At 39.3% G+C, this 23,853-nt stretch overlaps 1 long non-coding RNA gene across 1 annotated transcript in view; it reads right to left on the bottom strand.

Annotated features, from left to right (window-relative positions):
• Positions 1–23,853, bottom strand: part of LOC146642502 (uncharacterized) — a 501,695-nt gene that overhangs the window by 311,681 nt on the left and 166,161 nt on the right. The window lies entirely within an intron of this gene.

Here is a 23,853-nt window from a genome sequence, read left to right as displayed (position 1 = left end):
TTTCCTTTCTTTTTTCTGAGGCTCCAGGGCAGATAGGTTTCCAAAAAAGAGGCCGTGAGAGAGTGGATCCAGCAGGTTCACAAGTAAGGACTTCAGCAAGCACATCAGCAGGACTTTCTACTGAAGAAGAGTAGAAGACAAGCAGGTAAGTATAGGTAAAGTTTGCAAAATGGTTTGGAGCTTAGCTACCATGCAGAGTAGGATAACAACCCGGTGACAAGTGGAGAGGAGAGTTGGATTTAAGTGCTGCCAATGACTGGCGATAGAAAATGGGTGCACCTGCCAAGTCCTACAGAATCTAAATCAAGTAATTTGTCACTGTCCTCACAAAGATAGCCAAAACATACATGCATGTTTGCATATTTGTGCCCCTCCCCCTACACACAGAGTGGAGCAGCCAGCAGTCAAAACATTTTGCCAAAATAAGCTGGCACTGTACTTACTCAAGTCCCCATAATATACTTCCCAAATTTAAAGTAGTTCAGCTAAACAGTTATCATAATAGAAATTGAACAGATGGACACACAGAGATTTCTCACAAGTAAGATTTTAAAAAAGGACAATTGGAGGCCAAATTACTACACAAGGCAAGCGAGGTCTAAGTTAAGCCATAAACAACATAGCTATGATAATCAGGTCTAAAATATTAGTTTTACTGAATATAAGCTAGTATTATTCTTTACTAAAGACCGAAGGTGTTTCTATTCCTGAAGATTCACATTGTAGTGACTTCTTCTGAATCTCTTTGTACACCTCCTCTTTGTAATTATGCAGCAAAGGTCTTGCAGATGTGTCATGTAGAGAAAAAGATTGGTCAAGTGCAGACTGGAAGTCGATACAGCTATTGGCAGGGGCGGCAGCAGGAGCAGCTCTCCCGATGCATTGATCAGTGATGCCATATGTAGGAATCAGCAGAATGTTTGACTTGAAATCCATACACATCTATCCACAAATTCCAACCACCAACACAACACAAGTCACAGCTGACCTGCTGAAAGTCTAGCAATCTAAGACTAAGAAAGCATGTATGTTTGTGAATCAGGAGAAGAAAAAAGCTTTCAGTTATCATCTGCTTCATTGAAAAGCTTTATTAAGGATTTTTTACCATATGACAAAATTGGTCTATATATATATATATATATATATATATATATATATATATATATATATATATATATGTGTGTGTGTGTGTGTGTGTGTGTATATATATATATATTAGGGATGCACCGATACCACTTTTTCGGAAACAAGTATGAGTACTTGCATTTCAGTACTCGCCGATACCGATACCGAGTACTTAATAAAAACATGATTTAAATTTGCAGGTAACAGCTTTAGTCCTATAATTTAACAAAAAACAAACAAACAAGGGACTAGTTTGGAATTAAGAACATTTATTTAAAATGAAAAGCATGCTGTATGCAACATATTACAGAATAAATAATTATAAAAAAACAAAATTTAATTTTAAATTTGTTCGTCTGTTTCTCTGTTTAGAAGTCTCACTAGCACAGTCACAGCTGGGATGACATCAGAGGCTAGTGCGTCGTAGCTGCTCACTTTTTTAGTTAGTTCCTCAAAGGGGGCGAGGATGGCAACAGTCGTCTCCATAAGAGCCCATTGGTGAGCGGTGAGATAGTCAGGGAGTTCATGCTCCGACACATACACGCCCAGCACTCGTTTTTGCTCAATGAGGGACTGGAGCATGTAATACGTGCTGTTCCAGCGCGTCTGTACGTCCTGCTGCAGTCTCTTTATTGGCTGGTTGAGCTGTCCCTGAATGTCCTCGAGGCGGGAGTAGGCTAAGGCGGAATGTTTAAAATGCCCAACTATTTTCCGTCCCACTGCTATAGCATCAGCTATGCTCCTCTGTGCTAATAAGCATGGGTAAATAAGCGTGGGCAAACTCTTTGTACTCGTTGCTGTGTTGGGATTTTAGGTGCTTGATTAAATTGCTTGTGTTAAATGCACTACCTTTCGAGCCTCCTCTGGACAATTTCGCTGAGCACAATTTGCAGTCCACCTTTGTTTTCACGCCTTCGTTCACTTTGAAATAGCTCCACACAGCTGATATGTCTCGCCCCGCTTTCTCCCCGCTCTGAGCTGCAGCCGGGGCCTGGGGGTGGGCACTCGGGGCCTGGGGGCAGGCACTCGGCACCTGTGATTAACCCTTACATAGACAGGTCTCAGACCGTGGTATCGGTCCTCGGTATCGGGGGACTTTTAACGAGTACGAGTACTTTAGAAAATGTGGTATCGAGGCCGATACCCGATACCGGTATCGGTGCATCCCTAATATATATATATATATATATATATATATATATATATATATATATATATATATATATATATATATGTATATATGTATGTATGTATATATATATATATATGTGTGTGTGTGTGTGTGTGTGTGTGTGTGTGTGTGTGTGTGTGTGTGTGTTTATTTATTTATTTATATTTGTAAAATGAGACAAACATAGCATATACTCCGTACTGTTAATGTATTCTTCAGAAATATGAGTATTACAATATACACATCCTTTTGGAGGAAGATGCATGTAAACACTGTTTTTTGACACAAGCACTAAAACAGGCCCAAACCATGATAGTACCACCACCATGTCATGGAATAAGGTTCTTTCACTAGAACGCTTTTGAATGTTTTCTCATTTAAAACCAAGGTTTCTATTTTTGTCACATCCGCCCACAAGCAAACTGCCTTCTGGCTCATCTTTAGCAGCATGGAGCATTGGCTTTCTCCTTGCAGTCAGGCCATGCATTGTTGTTCATCAGATGTTCACCCGTGCCAGATTTTCATCCCAGTGACTGAAAACACAGAGTTCTAATTTCACCATCAAATTACCTACTAAGGAACACAAATAATCAACTTTGTATAATGCTTGAATCCTTGAATTTCTTTAATATCCTTCAATGAGTTTTTAAAGTTACATCAATATCATAATTTCATTCATAATTATACTAGAAATATTTAATCAAGAAGATCTTGTGCATTTCTTGTTGTTACAAATTGAAGGGCAACAATTAGTGATGCATAACTCTCAGTAATTACAGAAAAAGTTGCATTGTCATCTGCAAGTCTTCCATTGAATGCAATGTTGCATTATAAGTGGCAGAAAGTTGATTCATTTTAATAATCTTATAATGAAAGCATCAGCACTTAATAGGAACTTAATAGGAAAACTGATTACCTACATAAGGGATCCATTGCTTACACAAGGATTAGAAATCTAGGAACATGATCCGCTGCAAAGATTTTTTGGGATTCACAAAAAAGAAAGAAAGAAAATCTATTGGTTAGATAAACCAATAAAAAGACGACACAAGCTAATTATTATTAATTAATGAAATCTATGGCCAAACATCTTAAAAACAAAAATATTACCCCTACATACATCTCCTATTTTGTTGTTGCATTGCATATTGTCTGTGAGATACCAGTGTGATCTAATATTTGTATGTTATATTCTATGTTAGATTGTTTGTTGTTTTGTTTTATTCACCTCAGTCTCCTCCTCCCAATGTAAAAGTTGTGGTTCTACAGAAAATACTAAAGATTTTATTTTTCAAGTAGACAATTTTTCATGTTATTTTCTTTCTTTTTTTAAGGAAGTGAAAAAATCCCACAAAAAATGTGTAATTACAGTGTTACACTGGAAAATAATATTTCTTTCAACCTCTCAGCCATACTGCTGTATCATGCGTCACATCAAGTACGAAACTGTAGGGAAGTGGAGAATGTTTAGAGAATGAATACATTACCATGTCAGGAAATTCTGATTTACTACCCTTTATTGCTTTTTTTCTCAGTCACCCTGAGTGATAGCTGCTTCTCAGTTTTTTGTCTTTTATATATCTGCCTACATAAACATTTACGATCAAAACCACAGCCTTAATCTTATTTTTTGCTTTCTGTTATTTAGAAAGTGATGCGCCTGCTTCTGTGGCCTTTTAAATGTCTGGCAGTGAAGTCAGATCAGCCTATGTATTTCTACCCGCTTGCCCCTCTCTTTCTCTCCCTCTCCCTCTCTCTTCAAAATACATTTTTTACCAATTAAACTTTAAACACATTACCCTATAAGGTTAAAATAAGCCATCAAAAATCCATTCATTTGGTGACAAGGTGAAACAAGCGACAGTTCTTCTAAGTGACAGAGCCCCGGTTCTATGTTTTAAGATGCCACAATTAATGCCACCGTGGCTTGTTACCATGGTAGCCAGTTCATCTCTGCTGAATCAGTGTCTCTTTTTTTCCTCTCCCCCTCTTGGAACAGAAATTCAGTAAGAGTCAGTGAGCAGCCCTGATCTCTTGGTAATTGGCAGGAAATCATATGAAAAGAAGTGCTCCTTAGTTCCATAAGCCATTCATGATAAATTGGTGCCTAAGAGCCAGTTATAACCGGATAGGACAAGTGTTTAGTAGATGTTTGTCTGAATTAGCTGGCTGGTGACAGAAAATGTCCACAATGCACCAAAAGATAGCAGATTCATCATGGGGGTGATTTTGCAGCCTAAGATTCAAGTATAAATTTTTAACTATAGGCATAAAATGATTGTCAAAGATCAAAAGGATTTTTTTTTCTCTGCCTAAAGGATTTTTGTTTTCAAGTAATGTTACGGAGAACCCCTACTCAATAGATAAGGGATCAAAATAAGCGCTAAAGTTTGTTTTATGTCTTCATCAGTAAATTGTTTATCATGTCAGCAATTAGATCAGTTCTGACTTGGATTCACTTTGACCCGAAAGTCAAATGTGAACAAGCACCGAGCCGCAGCTTCATAGAGACGATTTGTGATCCCTGACAAAATCCTGTCCAACAGGATATTTGTTTCCCATCTGAGGTTTTGATGATCCTGACAGCCTCAGTGCCCCAGTCGGACATTTGCTGAAGAATTGCAAAAATGTGATCACATCTCAGACACTGACACATGAATTATGAATGCCTGACCTCAGGGTTGTAGCACTTTTCTATTTTTATTCGTTTAGCCAACTGTTTTTAGATGGAAGTAAGGAGACAGAAAAAGATTCTGAAACAGATGAATGAGACACATTATCAAGCGACTCACTCCTTTCCAGAGCTAATTGGTGGAGTGACCTTTAAAAGCAGCTCTCAAGTGATTACATGTTAAATCACATGTATGATTGTAGGGAGAATAGCCAATCAGAGACAAGGACATGTCCTTTATTTGTCTCTTTAGTCATTTTCAAAACTCAGTGATATAATTTTGACAAAAAAAAACAATATAATTAAAAAGTTTTAAAAGATTCTTAATAACTTCACTTAAATACTTAGAAAAACTTGTTTTTACTCAGATTAATGATTTTCTAAATGATAGACAGATCCTGGAGATATTCCAGTCTGGATTTAGGGTGAACCACAGCACAGAGACGGCTCTCCTAAAGGTTTTAAATGATCTTAGATGTAACTGGGACGCCCAAAAGCTCTCAGTCCTGGTGCTACTGGATCTAAGCGCAGCCTTTGATACAGTAGACCACGCTATTCTTTTAAACAGACTGAAACACATGGTGGGCCTCTCTGGTGCTGTACACAACTGGTTCACTTCCTATCTCTCTGACAGAACTTTTATGGTGAGTATGGATACATGCTCCTCTAAGATCCATAAAATGACATGTGGTGTGCCTCAAGGGTCGGTTCTAGGCCCTGTACTTTTTAATTTGTATATGCTCCCTCTCGGCGGTGTCATCAGGAGGCATGGAGTGAACTTTCACAGTTACGCTGATGACACTCAGCTGTACATCTCTGTGTCTCCTGATAACACCAGACCAATGGATGCCCTTTTTAACTGTATTTTAGATATAAGATCTTGGATGGCAGAAAACTTTTTACAGCCTAACCAGGACAAAACTGAAGTTTTAATCGTCGGTCCCGAGGCTCAGAGAGAGAAACTCTTGTCTAAATTAGAGGCATTTTCACTATGTCCTTCGCTACAAGTGAAAAACCTGGGTGTTATTTTTGACTCTGAGCTTGGTTTTATCCCACATATTAAACATGTAACCAAAATTGGATTTTATCATCTAAAAAATATAGCCAGAGTCCGCCCTATTCTCTCTCGGGCCAACACAGAGATGCTGATGCATGCTTTTATTACCAGTCGCATTGATTACTGTAATGCCCTGCTCTCTGGTCTTCCTAAGAAGAATATTTCAACTTTACAACTTTTGCAAAACTCGGCAGCTCGTGTGCTGACGAAGACCAGAGGGAGGGCCCACATTACACTGGTTTTAGAATCGCTGCATTGGCTCCCCGTGTGTTTCAGGATCGATTTTAAAGTTCTTTTATTGGTTTTTAAATGTCTTAATGGTCTTGGGCCTTCTTATCTCTCAGATCTGCTTTTACCATATGAACCCTCGTGGACCCTGAGGTCCTCTGGTACTGGCCTTTTGATTGTCCCTAAAGTCAGGACACATACTCACGGAGAGGCAGCTTTTCAGTGGTATGGTCCTCGTCTGTGGAACAGCCTGCCGGAGGAGCTCAGGGCCGCAGAGAACGTACATGTTCCACCTTTTTAATTTAGCTTTTACTTAGCGTTTATTTATTTTATGCTTATTTATTCTATCCTGTTATTTTATTATTAATTTAGGCTTTACCTAATATTTATTGATTTTATTCTTATTCATTTTTTAATCTCCTTACTCTATTTATATTTATATTTATATTGTATCCCGTTCTTATTTATTTTATCATTTTACCCTGTATATAGCCTATTGTGTCATATCTCCAGTGTTTCCTCGGAGGGGGCTCTCTGCACCGGGGCTGTGATCGACCGTGGCTGCTGGGGCTCTGGGGTCCTCTCAGCCTGGCTGGGGGGCTCCTTTACCTCCCTCCTGCTGTGTGCCCAGCCTGGAGGCTGCGGTCTGTGACCGGCTCCCGGTGCAGATGGCTCCCTGTTATAGTGTTTCCTCACTTGGCTCATGTGAATCCAGCCCAATTCTTACTCTTTAAGTGTGCGTGTGTGTGTGTGTGTGTGTGTGTGTGTGTGTGTGTGTGTGTGTGTGTGTGTGGGGGGGGGGGGGGATATGTGTGTATTCACATCATTTATGTTAATGAGAGTGTGGGGAGTGAGTTGAAGGGTGGGGTGGGCTGCTTTTAACTATGTAAAGCACTTTGTGCTACATTTTCTGTATGAAAAGTGCTTTATAAATAAAGATTGATTGATTGATTGATTGATTGATTGATTGATTGATTGATTGATAAAACTGAACAGGAATCTGGAACATGAAAGGGGATGTTTTTCCGTATTTCCTTTGGGGTGTGTGTATGTGGGGTGTGTGTATGTGTGTGTGTGTGTGTGTGCGTGCGTGTGTGTGCGTGCGTGCGTGCGTGTGTGTGTGTGTGTGTGTGTGAAAGAGACATACAGCATTCAACATAACTACCAGTACTCCCCATGTGCCAAATGCTCCATGTTCGATTCAGTTCTGTTCAAGTCAGTGTTAGTCAGTTTTCAGTGTTACTTAAATAGCGCCAGTTCACAGACACCTCAAAGTCCTTTATATTGTAAGGTAAAGACCCTACAATAATAGAGAGAAAACCCCAACAATCAGGTTACACTCTATAAGTAAGCACTTGATGGCAGTGGGAAGGAAAAACTCATTTTTAACACGAAGAAACCTCCAGCAGAGGCCTGAGAGCTGAGAGCTCTGCCTCCTATTCGTGAAAACTCTAGAAACCACATGTAGGCTGCAGTACTATGAGATCTTTAAGATATAATGGGACCCATTATTTGGGATTTTGTGTATGAGAAGAAGAAAAACAGGGACCAATGAAGAGAAGCTAAAATGGCAGACACCAAGAAAGATTCCCAATTCCGTATAATTTTGTAAACACTAGTTTTCACAGTTTTCTTTTTTGGCATCTGTGTTATTTCAAAAAGAGATGATATTTGTAATATATTTAACTCAGACACACTCTGACCACTGAAGCCCCACCCACTTGCTGCTCGGACCTTCTGTGACAGGCAGCCAATCAGAAAAAAGCTTAAAGGAAAGGCAAAGGATGATAAAAATGCTTGTTTCAGACAGATCGTGAATTGAGAGGCTGTATAAAGATTCATTGTAAGATAAATATGGATTATATTATTAATTAAACACAGAAGTAGAAAGAGGAATTTAGTTACATCTGAAATATATCATGAAGCATTGAGTTGATTTTTGGCTCAAATTTTCCTTAACTTAGTTCAAGGTCTTTGACTCGACGTGTTACCTTGACTACAGCCCTGCACATACCTCAAGCTTGTTCAGGTGATTGTAAAGTCAAAAAAGACATACTTCCTGTTTTTTGGGGTCCTGTGTCATTTACTGACAACTCTGTTCACCCGTCTTCCTTCTTCCCTCCATGATCAGAGCCCTCGTTTTGATTAGCTTGACAGATCTGGGCTCCAATGTAGCGATCAGAGCTCTTTGATCATGCTTTGGAGTCTTAAAATGTACTTTGTTACACCCTCAAAATATTGTCTTTGCTGTGGTAGTGGCATACAGTAAGCCCACCTACTATTTTTCATTGATGATTTCTGTAAGTGGCAATAGACTTTATTTTTCTGGCCACACCTGAAAGGAAGGACAGTCTTTGAAATGTCATGTGCAAGCCTGATGCAATGTCAGAGTTTAAGGTAGAGTAAGATAAGTTTTAAAGCTGCAACTTTCCCATAAGAGTTCTTGGAGGGTTTGTTTGTCTGTTTTTCACCTTAAAATGTAGTGTATAGTGTAGCACTGCAACCAATTGCTTTAACAGTACTATACTGTAATGCTACAGTACCGGTTTATACAGTAATTTACTGTAATTGGCAAAGAACTGTGGGAATGCATTGGCTAGCCAGAAGGTTCTAGGTTTGAACCCCCTAGTTGGTGTGGACCTTTCTATGTCGAGTTTGTATGTTCTTTCACAGGTCAATGACAGGTATGCTTGCTTTGCATCCACTAAAAAAGTGTCAATTCCATTTTGGCGGACAGTTGCAGTTACTAGAAGTCCTGCTTCTCACTAGAATTTTATTTATAGCTATTATTTCTTCATTTATTCTCATAACTATTAGTAATCCATGCAGGATGCCTAATTGAATCTCAAGTGTATGAGCATTCAGTTAGACTTCTGTTTTCATCAGACAGCATCATCATTCTGTAAAATCAATACACACTAAACAAGTCAGGTTGAATGTAAGTACTAAATTGCAATAACAAAAAACCTGCGAGCAAACACTGTTAGCTCAAAGGATTTTATTGATTTATGATACACATAACACTCCCCTACAAAGATATGTATAAACGCTGTGGATTACTGTGACAGCTTGACGGTCTCTCTCCCTCTCTCATGTTGACATTTATTTGACCAGTTAAGACGAGTAATCACTGGGTCAGAGAAATGGCAGCCACACATGTATCTGTCATAACCGGTGACCCCTTCTATATTCCAGGCCTCTTTCTAGTGTATTGCATGTTTGGAAAGACAAAATTATTTTCTCTATTCATTCTCCACAAGGGAAGATTGCTTTTGGAATATTGATTAAACGTGTTTGTTTGAATGTAGAGATTTTTTTAAAGATGGAAATGTTTCTGCAAAATAAAAAAGCTCATTTATGTATTTTTTTCTTCACATGTGAAGACTATTCAAAACAAATGAGGTCCACTGGCAATCCATAAATGCCAAAAACTGCAGTTCCTCAAATAACCACTTGAGGCTGCTTCCTCCCCATACACTCCTATTTCAAAATGCACATCTTTACAGCAAAAAAAGTTGATTTCTAATTAAAATAAGGATTCACGTTGAAGCTTCTGTGTGTGTGTTATGGAATTAATGTTAAAAGTACATTTTGGATAATGGGCAGTATCAGTTACAGAAAAATGAAGAAGGTATAAACTTTCACCCTCACTCTCATCTGCCTTCCACCTTCCTCTGCCTCAGTCTGCAGCCCTCCACAGTGCTGATGTTCAGGCCTGAAACACATCTAATTGGCTGGTCTGTTCTGGATTTCACTCGTTATTTGCTCGGATTAGTTCTCCACATTCTGGACTTTCTGCTCTGTTCAGCTAAGGTTCCCCTGCTGCTCTGCACAGGTAGCAACTGCCCCTGTTCTCTGTGTGTTGCACCATTTACTTCCCTGCTCTGACTTGGTCTGTCTCAACTCAGCATCCCATCTGTGAGCCATTCAGCCCTGCAGTAATTACTCCTCTTTCATATGCATACAATTCCCGAGATATGTATTCATCAATCACATCTAGCTAGCTCTGGCTTGCTAGATATGCCTCGTGTTGTGTTTCATATCAAAATTTGTGTAAACAATAAGTATTGCTGGGTAACCAGGCATGTTGAGCACAGTGTTTTTCATTTCTATGACATCAAAATGACATCCTTGGTGGTTCTAGTTAAAAGCTATCATATCTTCCCCCCTCTGATCCCACACATCCCAAAATTCCCTAGTTTATGAATAAACATATATATATATATATATATATATATATATATATATATATATATATATATATATATATATATATATATATATATATATATATAAATGTATATATGACCGAGCTAAGATCCTGTGGGACTTCCAGATACAGACGGACAAAGTGGTGGTGGCTAACCAACCGGACATAGTGGTGGTAGACAAACAGAAGAAGACGGCCGTAGTGATCGATGTAGCAGTTCCGAATGACAGCAACATCAGAAAGAAGGAACACAAGAAGCTGGAGAAGTACCAAGGGCTCAGAGAAGAGCTCGAGATGATGTGGAGGGTGAAGGTAACAGTGGTCCCCGTGGTAATCGGAGCACTAGGTGCGGTGACTCCCAATCTAGGCGAGTGGCTCCAGCAGATCCCGGGAACAACATCGGAGATCTCTGTCCAGAAGAGCGCAGTCCTAATAACAGCTAAGATACTGCGCAGGACCCTCAAGCTCCCCTGGTAGGGGACCCGAGCTTGATGGATAAACTGCCCGCATGGGGCATGCTGGGTGTGTATATATGTGTGTGTGTGTGTGTGTTTGTGTGTGTGTGTGTGTGTATATTGTCGCTTTAATTTGTGCTCCACAACACCAACAAATACATCACTGTTGCATGCACTGCTTTCCATTTTTCCATTTATATCCCAAACTATGCCACTAATGCAGCATTATTAAAGTGGTAAATCTCAATCAGAGCGTTTTGTGTTTAGTAAGCCCCCAGGTATGCAATAGAAAAGGCTCGATCTCTTTTGGGTTTCAGCAATCTCATAAAATTAGCTGCTTTACACGGAAAAGACATTCAGTTAATTTCCTATTGGTCATCTAGTATATGACAGTAGAAAAGCAGGTTGTTTCTCGTTTGAACGGTTTCTGGGCTTATATCCAAGGTTTTTAATCCTCATTTCATTGTGCACTCAGTCTACCAAAACTAATGCAGGCGTGCTGTTCTGTGGCCAGTCTTTTGGGTTTCATGTGAACTCTGTTGTATAGCTGGTTAGGTACCTGAAGGGCTGCTCTAGGCACCATATATCTCCTACTGTTGTATGTAAACTGTAGATTATTTTTATCTTAAAAAAAGGCACATTTTATGCAATTTTTAACATTTTTTAAGAATTCTACTTTACTCAAGCAGTGTCAGTGATCAGATACAAGTAATTTATTGATAATATAGGAATTAAGCTAAGGTTTAAATTAAACTGTGTTAGCACTGAAAGAAACGCAGAATAAGAGAAGGAAAATTAGAAAAAGAAAAGACAACAAAGCGCTACTCAGCATTTTCTGCCACAGAATAGAAAATAATAATAATGCAGAATCTACCAGCAACACAAGTCCCAAAAGAGGTCAATGCAACACCAGATTACACAGGCCTCTAACCACAAGTGAAGAGACAGAAATAGGAGAAAAACTGATGGAGCAAATAAGTGAACAAGAAAAAGACAAAAAAAAAGGGTGGGGTGTGGGGGGAATTGATAGAGAGTTTGGTGTTTATGTCTTAATAAGTTACAGTATGATTTCAACCAAAGGTAATGAAATTAGGAGATCTGATAACATGTTAAAATATTCTGTCTTATCTTGTCCATGGAAGTTTGTAATGACCTCAGTTTTATTGATATTTAATGAATAAGGTTAAGGAGAAGTTACAGGGTCGAGACAAAAATACTGACATTCCAGACGCCCCCATGGCTACAACACAATAATTGGAAGAATAAATGAATATGTCTAAATAATCAAGGAAAGGTTATTCTTACGACACGGTTGACTCCACATGCTGCCGAATACTACAGTACCATCATAAATATGATCATCCAGGACCACTATACTCAAAAAACGATTGTTATCTCTATCTGCAGCAATTTATATTTGGGGATGAAGCTGTCCCGAAACCTGTCCACCCTTCCATGAACAAGCACGTGGAGAACTGGAAGCAGGGAGTGCAGTATCAAAGCGCACAATTCAGGTCTTATGCCAGAAGCTATTTTGAAGCCCCTACCTAAACAAGTGGGTAAAGATTCTTGGACATTTAGGGTTGCAAAGCAGGTTGCAGGTCTGCTGCAACTATAGTTTAGGTTAAAGCAGTTTAAATAACACCCTTTATTTGGTATATGCCAGTTGGATGTGTATGTGTATAAGCTGATCCTCCAGGATTGTGGCTGAGCTTGACTCTGTGGCCAACCTGACCTAATGCTATGCTTGATAACAGAGATGGGCAGTAACGCGTTACTTGTAACGAGTAAAGTAAGGGATTACTATTGCAAAAACGGCAATTAGATTACCGTTACTTTCCCGTAGGAACGCTGCGTTACTGCGTTACTAAAACCATGATTTTTTTTTTGCAAGAACGTCTCATGTGACAGTGACTTAAGTGAGTGCGACGTTCGTGACAACAGCTGTGTGCAGATCAACTTGATAATATATCGAGTGCGGGAGAGAGTGTGAGCATGCAGCGTTTAAAGCGTGGAAGTACTGATCTCACTTTGAGTTTGATTCCATAAAAAGTGACAAAAACATTAGTGTCCGTTGTGCGTGCGAAGAAAACTTCTTTTTACAGCGAAAAAACCCTCCTAAACTTCCAAGCAAGCACCGAGTGCGCTACCACGTAATGGGAAACTCACAGAGAAACTCGCGGATTCTTCAACTGACCGCGGCACACCTGCACCAGGGTAAACCTCCGCCTACGCCACTCCTGCTTTACAGGTGAAAATAGAGCAACAGGACCGCTGAGTCTTTGATGTTATTTATTTTCTGCTGTGTTCAGGCAAGTGCACAGCGGGGGGCTGGAGGGGCTTGAGCACCCGCCCCTTTCCTGATGGGTGCCCAATGTACCCATTTGTTGAGGAAACTTTAAAAAAATTTTTTATTTATTTTAATTTTTTTATGTGTGTGTGCGTGCGGAGTCCTGTCTGTGCCCCTCAACAATAATATATACTATTAATCACAGTTTTGCTAAATAAAAGGATCTGGCTTGCATCAGTCACATGATCACATTTAACCAATGATCGCCCTTGACGGCAGAACGCGCTGGTTATGAGACGGGAACGAGCTCACAAAGAGCACGCGCATTTTTTGCGGTCTGGAGCTGTAGGAGAGACACAAGTTAACTCAGAGACACAGACTGATGCGACAAAACCAGTAAGTCGGTGTACAGTGTAAACTGTAGTGTGTAGCACCCAAGAGTATTGGCTTATTACGTACACGTTGGTAAGCTGTCTTGTTGCAACTGACGAAATGAAACAAATGAGCGTGCTGTGTTTGCAACAGCGCGACGAACATTACCTGTCCTTTTATTAACTGCACAAGTAGTGCTGGTCATAGCTGCTAGCTCACTGGGTAAGGCTGTCATGGGTCTGTAGCTCTGTCCACCGTTTTAGGGAACATATTTAGTTTTAAAGTAAGTTACAGAGCTTTTCCTGCCTGTCTGGAGGGATTATATTTCACTAAAAAACGATCTAATATGCATGTCCACATAATTATGCATTATTATAATATTTTTAAAAACACACGCTGTATTTTAAAGAACATACATTAAGAAGCAGATTATATTAGATTTGTATTTTAAATAAGACAAAATTTGGATTTTACAGCAGTAAAATTATTGTATCTCTACAGTTTAAAAATGTAATAAGCTTTGCCCCTGCACAGAGTGGATAGTGAAACAAATGGAATCATCATAATGACATTATTTCATATTTATTACTTCCCCCTCCTCATTGCTTTATTATTGTAGCTCTAGTAATAAATAATAATGTAAGGATTCTGAATCAGCACAGTGATGCCCATAGTATATACAGTATTCTGAAGAAGGTCTAAAATGTCACTGTGTGTGCGTGCATGTGTTTGTTTTATGTATATGGATTATTTTAAATTATTACTCATGATATAACATTGTCCACACATGCCTGGTAAGGACATGAGGAGGAAACAGTAGGAGCTGTGTGAGGCTACTAAAGGCAGTGCTATAACATTTTTTTGTCATCATTTTATTATAGATTAAGTGCAAGAGTTGTTAGGTGTGGATGATTAGATTATAGTTTATTGCAATAGCAAGTTGTGCCTTGTTCTCAGATAGACAGCAAGTGGAGAGTGATATATGAAATGATGGGATGGAAGGAAGAAGAGAAGCAAAGAGTGATTCACAGGCAGAGCCTAAATTATTTCTCACAGTTTTTTGTTGCCTTATGGTTCCAAGCGCTGTCACCAATCTTTGCATTTTGTTATTATCTCATGACACTTGTTTAACCAGCTACCATCTCTCCTATGGACTTTCTAATGTCTACAGTCTCAGATCACCACAGCCCTGCCCTCCAGCACTATCAGCAGCAGGAGCAGCAGAAACCCCTCAACAGCAACATTGTACCCATCAGGTAAAACATAGGCTACGTTTGCTTTGCCTTGTTGCCACCTCACAACAGTGATATAGTATGATGTGATTCCATATTAGATTCTTGATGAATGTGTGTTGTTGTTATTCAGCCTGGTTCAATGTGCCCCTTTTTAACTTTGAGCACCCGCCCCTTTAAACGTCTCTGCACGGCCCTGGCTGTGTTTTACTTGCATCTATTTGAAAGAGTGAGTATAAACACAAAAAAAATAATAATAATTATGTGCTGGAATGTGCAGAAAATAGGTTTAAATGTTAAACAAATTTCTTCCAGTCAGAGAATGTTGCATATAATTAAATATTTGCTTGATGCATAAAGTTAAAAGGTTAAAACTAATAAAACAAGTTTTAAAAAGAGACTTTTCCATTTGATTACATTTTGTATGATGGATTATGTAGAAAAAGTAGAATTGGGCTGAAAGATCTATCGCTTTATCACCTATTCAGGTTGTAAATCGTGTTTTTAAAAAGTAACTAAGTAATTAATTACTTTTGAAAATAAGTAATCAGTAAAGTAACGGGATTACTTTTTTGGGGGAAGTAATCAGTCATTAGTTACTGATTACTTTTTTCAAGTAACTTGACCAACACTTCTTGATAAATACTTAATTACAGTTTGGACTAATTACAACTCTTATACTTTTCATTAGTTAGTATTAATCTCTAGTTCTTCCACAATGTGTCTTTTGTTCCCCTCCCTCATCTCCAACATCCTGGTCATGGCTGATGGCTGCCCCTCCTACATGGAGATTTCTTCCTGTTAAAAGGTAATTTTTCCTAGTGCTTGCTCATAGGGGTTTGTTTGGGTTTCTTCTGTATTGGTGTAGCATCTTTACCTTACGATACAAAGCACATTTTTTGTGATTTGGTGCTACATAAATGAAATGAATTGAACTGAATTATACTTTGTACTTCTTTTTAGCTTGAACACAAGTGAACAAGTCATAACAAAAAAAATAATAATATTAACAACTTTTCTGTCAAAGGTTTTACGTTATATAGCATTCACCTAGGATGATGCAAGATTCAAGACTCATGTAGCTGCCTAAGGTTTAAGAGTTCCTTTATCAGACTCATGGACAATGACACACAGTCCTTTTTTTTATCCACAAGTACTAAGTGTGTCTGACCCAGTTCTGACCCAAGGATTTGTGTCACTGTCTAAGGTGAAGTAGCGACTAAAGCAATGTAATTCAGGGCGAAGCAAGGCCAACACAGCAAACAAAAGAATCTATCTCCTCGGAAAGTGCTGACTAACATTATGTGACACAAAGTAAAAGGGAAAAAACATAAAAGTGTATAAAAATGATAGCTTAAGTCTACTAGCTTACTATTTAGAAAATCACTTTTATTCTTTATATGAAATATAAACAATTTATGTTTAGACACTGCAGAGTGAGGCCTTAAAGCATCTCACAGCTCACAAAACATCAGGAGAGAGATCTGGGGCAAATGGCCAAAACTGAGATGGTGCTGCGAGACTGGGCTGACTGATTCTAAAAGTCAAATGGACCAATCAGCAGCAGGCACCCTGTTAAACCAAGCCATTCAGAATAGGCTCATTAGCAAATGCTGACTAGCGCTGATGTCATGAAAAAGCCACAGCTATGTTTGGAGACCTCGGGGTTTGATGCTCCAGTTGAACTCACAGTTGATTGGAAATTACCTTTAGTGGATGTGGACATCAGTGTGTTTCTGCTTGGTCCCTTTCAAATTAACTGGGAACTAATATCTACAAAAAAGTCAAATTAACCACATGGAGCTAAGAGACTTTTTTCTTGTCTGTTTTGGACAGAAAAAGAAAGATTTATTTTTTTACTTTTGTCTTGCACCTTGAAAAATTATACTATTAACAGAGTAAGTCATCAGTAGGGCAATCGTGGCTCAAGAGTTGGCAGTTCGTCTTGTAATCGGAAGGTTGCCAGTTCGAGCCCCGGCTCCGACAGTCTCGGTCGTTGTGTCCTTGGGTAAGACACTTCAGCGGTTGCCTACTGGTGGTGGTCAGAGGGCCCGTTGGCGCCAGTGTCCGACAGCCTCGCCTCTGTCAGTGCGCCCTAGGGCAGCTGTGGCTACAATGTAGCTTGCCATCGCCAGTGTGTGAATGTGTGGATGACTGAATGTAGTGTAAAGTGCTTTGGGGTCCTTAGGGACTAGTAAAGCGCTATACAAATACAGGCCATTTACCATCAGAGTTCATTCAGAATCAACGACAGTAACACACTTCCTTTGTTTCACAACCATCTTTGAAAAAGCTGCTTTCTTTATTCAGCAGCTTTGTGAGTCCATGCAAAACATTTTTTGTGACAATCTGTTATTCAGTATGAATGACAACCAGCAACTATGTCAACCGCAGACAGTGATTGAAAACATACTGACTGCTTCTTTGATTCAGCACCAAGTAACCCTTTTATCAGACCGGGGCATAGTGACACATATCTTTGATGGAGCACCGTGGCAAAATGAAAAATCATGCAGAACAATAGGAAGTGACACACAATAGAGATACAGATAGACAATATTTTGAAATCGAAAGCACAGACAGTTACACACAATCCTGGCCCTGCAACAATGTATTGTCTTCGATGCAGAGCCGGGCACAGTGACACGGTGGCCAGTTTGGGGTGAATGGGACATAGCTGTGTGGATTACAGACATGATGCCCCAGGAAATGTCACTGTTTCTTCAGAATTTCTTCAGCAGAATTAGACAATTTCTTCAGGGAAGGGAAAATATTTAATGTTGCAGTGAGTGGTGTAGCTCAGGTCATTTATTGTGTTACAGTTAAAGTGGCAAAAGTACTTTGGAAGTTGCACTTTAGATAAAACCCTGCAGACAGTGCAGAAAATCATTATGCAGACTTGTGACCAGCGATAAAATAACATGTCACGCTCCATTTTGAACTATGGAGAGATTTGTTAATCAGGACCATGGACAGCGCAACACATCTCCAGATTCAGGACCACGGTCAATGGATAGTGAAGCCCTATTGCAGATCCAGCCCCATGGACAGTGACCAAAGACACTTTATTCAGCACTACAGGGAGTGACTCAGTTCCAGATTCTATGTCATGAACAGTTATACAATGTCTTTATTCATAATAAAAGTTTGGTTCAGAATTCAGTATTAATTGTGAAGTAGTCATTAAAAAAAGTTTATCCAATTATCCATCCATCCATCCATCCTCTTTTGCCTATCTAATTCAGGATGCTGGAGCATATCACGGCTACCATAGAGCGAGAGGCAGGGCATTCCCTGGACAAGTGTCAGCCTGTCGCAGAGCTACCCAAGATCCTACATTTAACACTAGGAACAGTGATCCTCAAATCTCTCAGCACCACGGACAATGACATAATTCCAGAGTCTATGTTATGAACAGAGACACAGCGTCTTCATTCATAATAAAAATTTGATTCTCAATTCATTGTCATGGGTGATTACTGTTGGAGTCAAATTATTAAATGTTGTCATTGTGTTGCTTAAATTTGTAAGTCTTAGTTCAAGCTGTACAATCAAAGACCTTCTTTTGTCTCTGACCACCTCTCCAGCCAGTTTGTTGGTGGGGGAGGCTGTAGTGTTTTATTGTAGGGACATCTATGTGAGGGATCTGTTTGTTGTTTAGTAAACTTCCTGCTTTTATGATCCCTTTGGTGAGCAGGAGATCACACAAACGCACCCCAAAACACAAATACACACACTCACATGCATACACACACACACACACACACGCACACATTCTCGCACACACACACACATAGTGCCTTATCTTTTGTAACCATAGAGGGGGGTTTACAACGGGAGGTGCTTGTGTGTACTGTAACTGTTTTCAATAAAAGGCGGCAAGGAAGGCTGTTTATTGGATGCTGGCTAGGAGACAGGTGAGGAGCGTTCAGGTCCAAGAGCCTGGTTCTGACAAGCCTTCTCTTGCTAGCAAGTAAAACTTGGTTCCGTCGTTGTCTTGCTTTCTTCATGAGTGATGAGTCTCTGAACTAGCGAGTCTGCTAAAGCGCAGAACAATGACACAAATTTCATGATATAGACAGGTAAATGCAAATCTTTATTTAACGCATTGAAAATAGGGGCTGGGTCCTTGCTACCGTACGGTGAGAGGTAGGATACAGCCCAGAGAGATTGCCAGCCTGTCATAGGACTACCCAAGATCCTTCATTCAACACGAGAGACAGTGACCCACAAATCTTTGTTTCAGCACCATGGACAGTGAGTCATCTCTAGATTCCCTCTCAGGAACAGTGATGACGAAATCCTGATGAAAGACAGGAGACACAATTGTTTGAATTTTAAAATTCAGATTCTAGATTTAACAGCACCAACAATAAATGTGTTCTATTTTTATGTGTAATATCTTTCATTAGTTGTGTATAAAATCAACCACACACCATCTGTAAGAACAGATAACATCCTAAGGAGGGCACAGAGAACCCTGATACCAATAAGGGCATTCAGATGGGATTTGTTCACAAGCTGGGCAAGTTCAACTACTGAGACAAAGCCTCCTTTGAAATATTGAAAGACTGTAATTGAAATTTCCCCTTGTTCTTTTTGTTTACCCTCTATTTAAGCACACAAGTAATACTAGAGCTAAGATTGGGAGAACTTTCTCATTAACTGAGACACCTAGGGAGTAGCTGTAGTACCTCCTAATTGAGACAGCCTAAGAGTGGGGAGAATATATTGAGCGGGCCTGGTGGGCTTTGATTTCAGGCAAGCAGAAGCACATCTGGGTAGCAAGTTTCCTAACTACAATATTACAGTTCTTGAGGGTCGGAAAACATGCTAAAGAGATCTCATGAAATGAAAGCGCTGTTTGTAAAAATTCTAATCAAAACGAGACTAAGGGGAGTTTTGATATATAAACATGTACTAAGATAAATTTCCAGGTCTTCCAGCCCTGTTTCTGCAGAGACTAATACAAACTAACATGTTTAAAAGGACAAGCAGAGAGAGCAAAGGGAGCAATTCCTATCCTCTACAGTGACCTTGTCGCACGAGGTGGGATTTACAACATTCAAAAGCAAGCTTTCCATTGTGTTGTGCATTCACTTGACTAGGCCCCACGCTGTGCAAAGCCTGTCCTTCGGCTACAGATAGCAAAGCGCAGCAGGATAACTCAGAGACTGAGGAGAAATCCAGATGATAATTGATTTATGAATTTATTATACACCACAGGTTGAATTAGAGTTTCATTACAGTTGGGCCAGATGAACAGTTTGAGATAAAATATCCCTTAAACTCTGCTTTGTTTCCTCTTTATTCCATGGTATACAACAATTGCCATCTTTTCCCCCGCCTAGCCTAAATAATGAATCCAGCAGAGCGTTGTTTTGTATTTTTCAAAGCTGAAACAAGAATTAAAAACACAGAAGGCTTTTTTTAAGCTTTTTTTTTCTTGCAATACACATAAAGCCAGTAGCATCAATGAAATTTTCTGCTAACGATTTCCAGTCAGAGTTCAATACGAGCATTCAAGCATGGCAACAGTTATCACTAGTCTGGGAGCCTTTAATTACACCTACCCTGTGAATCCCAGCGTCATCTATTAACTTTCAAATGACAGATCTCAAAGATCCGCAGAGAAAGTGGGTCTTGAAATCCCTCTGTTGGGTGCTGCGCTGACCTTGGGATTCAGTTGTGGTAATTAAATTTCAAATCAAATTGAGGCATCACTCTAGGCGGGTACTCGTGCATTTCCTTATGCCCTCCGAGTGTCCCCGAGTGTGTGAATAATGTAAGTTATTCAGTAAATCTTTTTGTTCTCTCTGAGTGATCCACTTCCAAACCCTAAAATTTCAAATATAGGGTAAGAAAACCCGAAATCTGACGCAAATCTTTTACTGGAACAGCAGAGTTATTCATCTTTAACTGTTAGGAGAAAATCTGAGAAAAAAAAAAAACCTAATATACTACAGAACTTTTTTTTAATTTTTATATATTATTTTTTTTTTTTTTTTTTAAAGAACTTTTTCTCATGTTCCATTTTATATAAAGATGCTGAATTCTCGGTGGCATAGGATTAGACATGCCTCCCTTGCACCATCCATGCAAATCGTAACAGAAGACCATAGATCAGAGCACAAGCAATACAAATAATTAATACTCAGGGGCACTGGAGCTCTGGCGCTGAAGGAATGCTGAGCTAAAAAATAAATAAATAATTATTTTTTAAAAAAGACGAGAGCAAAGGTGAAGGGAGGAGGCAGACTAAAGCTGGGTTTGACACCTGTCAAATTATTGACTTTGCTTGTGTTTGATCCACACAACTCTCTTTGTGTGTACGAGTGTGCATGGAGCTTTGCATGAATGCCCCCCGTGCAGCTCAGGTATAAATCGAAGTGATGGACCATAGAGTTCACCTTGAAGCCAGCACAGAGTATGTAGCCTTCCACCTCAGGTGTCATGTGTACAGGAAACCTTTTAAACTGGAACAGCGTACTTCACAGGCCTCGCTCGTTTGTCTCCACGCAGTAAAAAAATAATAAATAAATCCTCCCATGTTTGTCATGTCTTTGTTGCCATCTCTTTGTGGCTCAGCTCTCTTCTTTATTGTTGTGATTGCACAGTGTTGCCTTATGTTGTGCTGCTGAGACAGTCACACTGCAGGCATCTTTGTTGGTGTGTCACCCTGTGATGACCTTATGTGGGCTGTGTGAGAGCTCACAGTTTCACATAGTGTGCAGCTACAAAACTCGGGACATTTAGTGTTGTTTTGCAGTCTTCCGTTTGGGAGTTTTCCATTTCGCTATTGCACAGCCGAGCTATTATATTGTAAAGCATTATACTAGGCAGCCACCTTCTTTGGTTTACTTAATGTAATATGCTTGTTAAGTCTGATGTAAGAAGCCAAATGTCCTTTAAGTTTCCAAAAGCATCATGGTGAGATAAAAAAAAAATCCACGTTCTTTAAACTTCAAGTAAAGTGATCAGTGTAGCGGTTCTCACAGGTGTTGCAACCAAGCAAAGCATCTGAGAATCCATGAAGAAGATTTATAAGGTTAAATAGAATTAGACATTAGCTAACTTAAAAGTTAGCAGCAAGCTAGCTGGCTAGCTAACATCAAAATATCTTGGCTGAAATATTTCTAAAAATAAATACAAAAAAAGATCATGTACATATCCCCTATAAATTTAATAAAAGATTAAAGGTCAAAAACATCAAGGTGTGATGCAAGGGGTTGGGGAGGGTAAGTGAAGTTAGGTTAGTTGACATATAATGATCTCTCATCCTCTGCCTAGCTAGAATCATTAGGCTAATGTAAATACAGTAGCATGGGAATTTCCCTTTGAAAGAAATACAGTATCAGTTAAATTGTTCTTAATAAAAGAACATGCCGCTACCTGTGGGTGTGCAACCGTAAGAGCCAAGTGCTTTCATATTGCAGGAAGCAATGCATTTCTGCTAACAGTTCACACAACAAATCAATCAATTTATTTATAAAAAACAAAAGTAGCAAATTTGCAAAGATCACAGAATATTAGAGAACTTGAATAATTAACCTATGCTTAGTGCTCTGCAATTTGTTGACCAGCTGTCACGTGCTATAATTCAGTTGACCACTAATCCATCAGCTAGGTGATCGAGTTTTGCTATCCTCCACTGCTCTCTGTTTCACCATGTGTTTCTCCTCTGCTTATATGACTGTTACATGAAGCACAAGACAAGTGAATGTGGTGAAAAAGAGAGCAGAACGATATAAATGAAGATAATATGAATGTGAATGTTTGAATTTTTTGTCAAATGCACTGAACTCTACCCAGCTTCCTTGTTTTTACTCTCAGTCAGAGAAAGCGAAGCTCAGATTACAACGAGTGTGACTTCATTTTGTCTGTTGTCAGTACTTCCCTCTGTTTATGAGGTAAGCAGTTGTTTGCTGTATATTTAAATCTATTATAACAATTACAAAGATTGGCAGTAATTTCGGTCTCCCATAGGCTTTTAATTTCTTTCTCTATTCGAGGAGTATTCTCACAAGTCTTCTTCTGTTGTTTCACTGCGTTAACTAAAGAGCAAACCTGTTAAACTGAGAAAATGTGAAAAGGGAAGCATATCTGTCTTTACTAATTGTTCCTGTGACTAAACAGTTGATTCGCCTATCTAAATGTTCGTTAAACTTAACTGTGCTATGTTTCCTATGGTTATAATTAGAATATATCTACAACTGTACACCAGGGAAGGGAGAGGTGATTCATTATACCTCTACTATTTCCAGTGGTTCTGGAATGCAGCTCACACTTCCCTTTAGCCTGACATTCATGAATGACTGTGTGTGATTAATAATAAATCAATAATCACTAGATTTAGCTATCATCATACAGACAGCTGTTATTTTCATTTATTGTAATTTCTATTGAGTACACACAGAACAGCGAGTGAGAGCCACCTTACTTAAAGATGACTTATGTTGCATTGGCAGTAATTTACGTTACTGCTCTGTTCGGGGATATGTCTGCCCTTCAGTGTGCATACATGGACAGCCTCTGGCATGGAGAGCAGCAGCAAAGACAGAGGACAGAGGAGGCTTCAGTGACAGCAGACATGACATTGATTAGGGTAAACTGCATTAAAAGGGAGGTGGGATGGAGGTAGGTTTTGGGATAAAGCAGCTTTAACAGCATACAACACTGAACAACAATGATCATACTTTTTTTTCATTTCACATCTGCATCTATGTCATGCATTTGGAGGTGGCTAGGGTAGGACCCTGACTTCCAGAACCAATTTTTCCCCCTGCTTTTGACTTCATAGGCGAGAATTTGACTATTTTAAAGCTCATACGATAAATGTTATTTCATGAACTTGACTGCGTCACATCTTTAAGTCAAAGGTGAAGCATAGATTTTTAAGAAATATCTTCAGATGATGCATACACACAAAGTAAAAGTGGAAATAAAGTAGTGAGGAAGCACATAAACCCAGTTGGTTGTTAATAGTATATGGCAGGTGAGACTGAGATTACATACTGTATTTTACATTGGTATGCATATAAG

Source organism: Rhamphochromis longiceps, linkage group LG23, assembly GCF_057381845.1.
Source record: "Rhamphochromis longiceps isolate RC_006_pf linkage group LG23, R_longiceps_female_GT1.1, whole genome shotgun sequence".
Taxonomy (NCBI): Eukaryota; Metazoa; Chordata; class Actinopteri; order Cichliformes; family Cichlidae; genus Rhamphochromis; species Rhamphochromis longiceps.
Note: the sequence above shows the minus strand (reverse complement) of the source record. Positions and strands in the feature narration are given on the sequence as shown.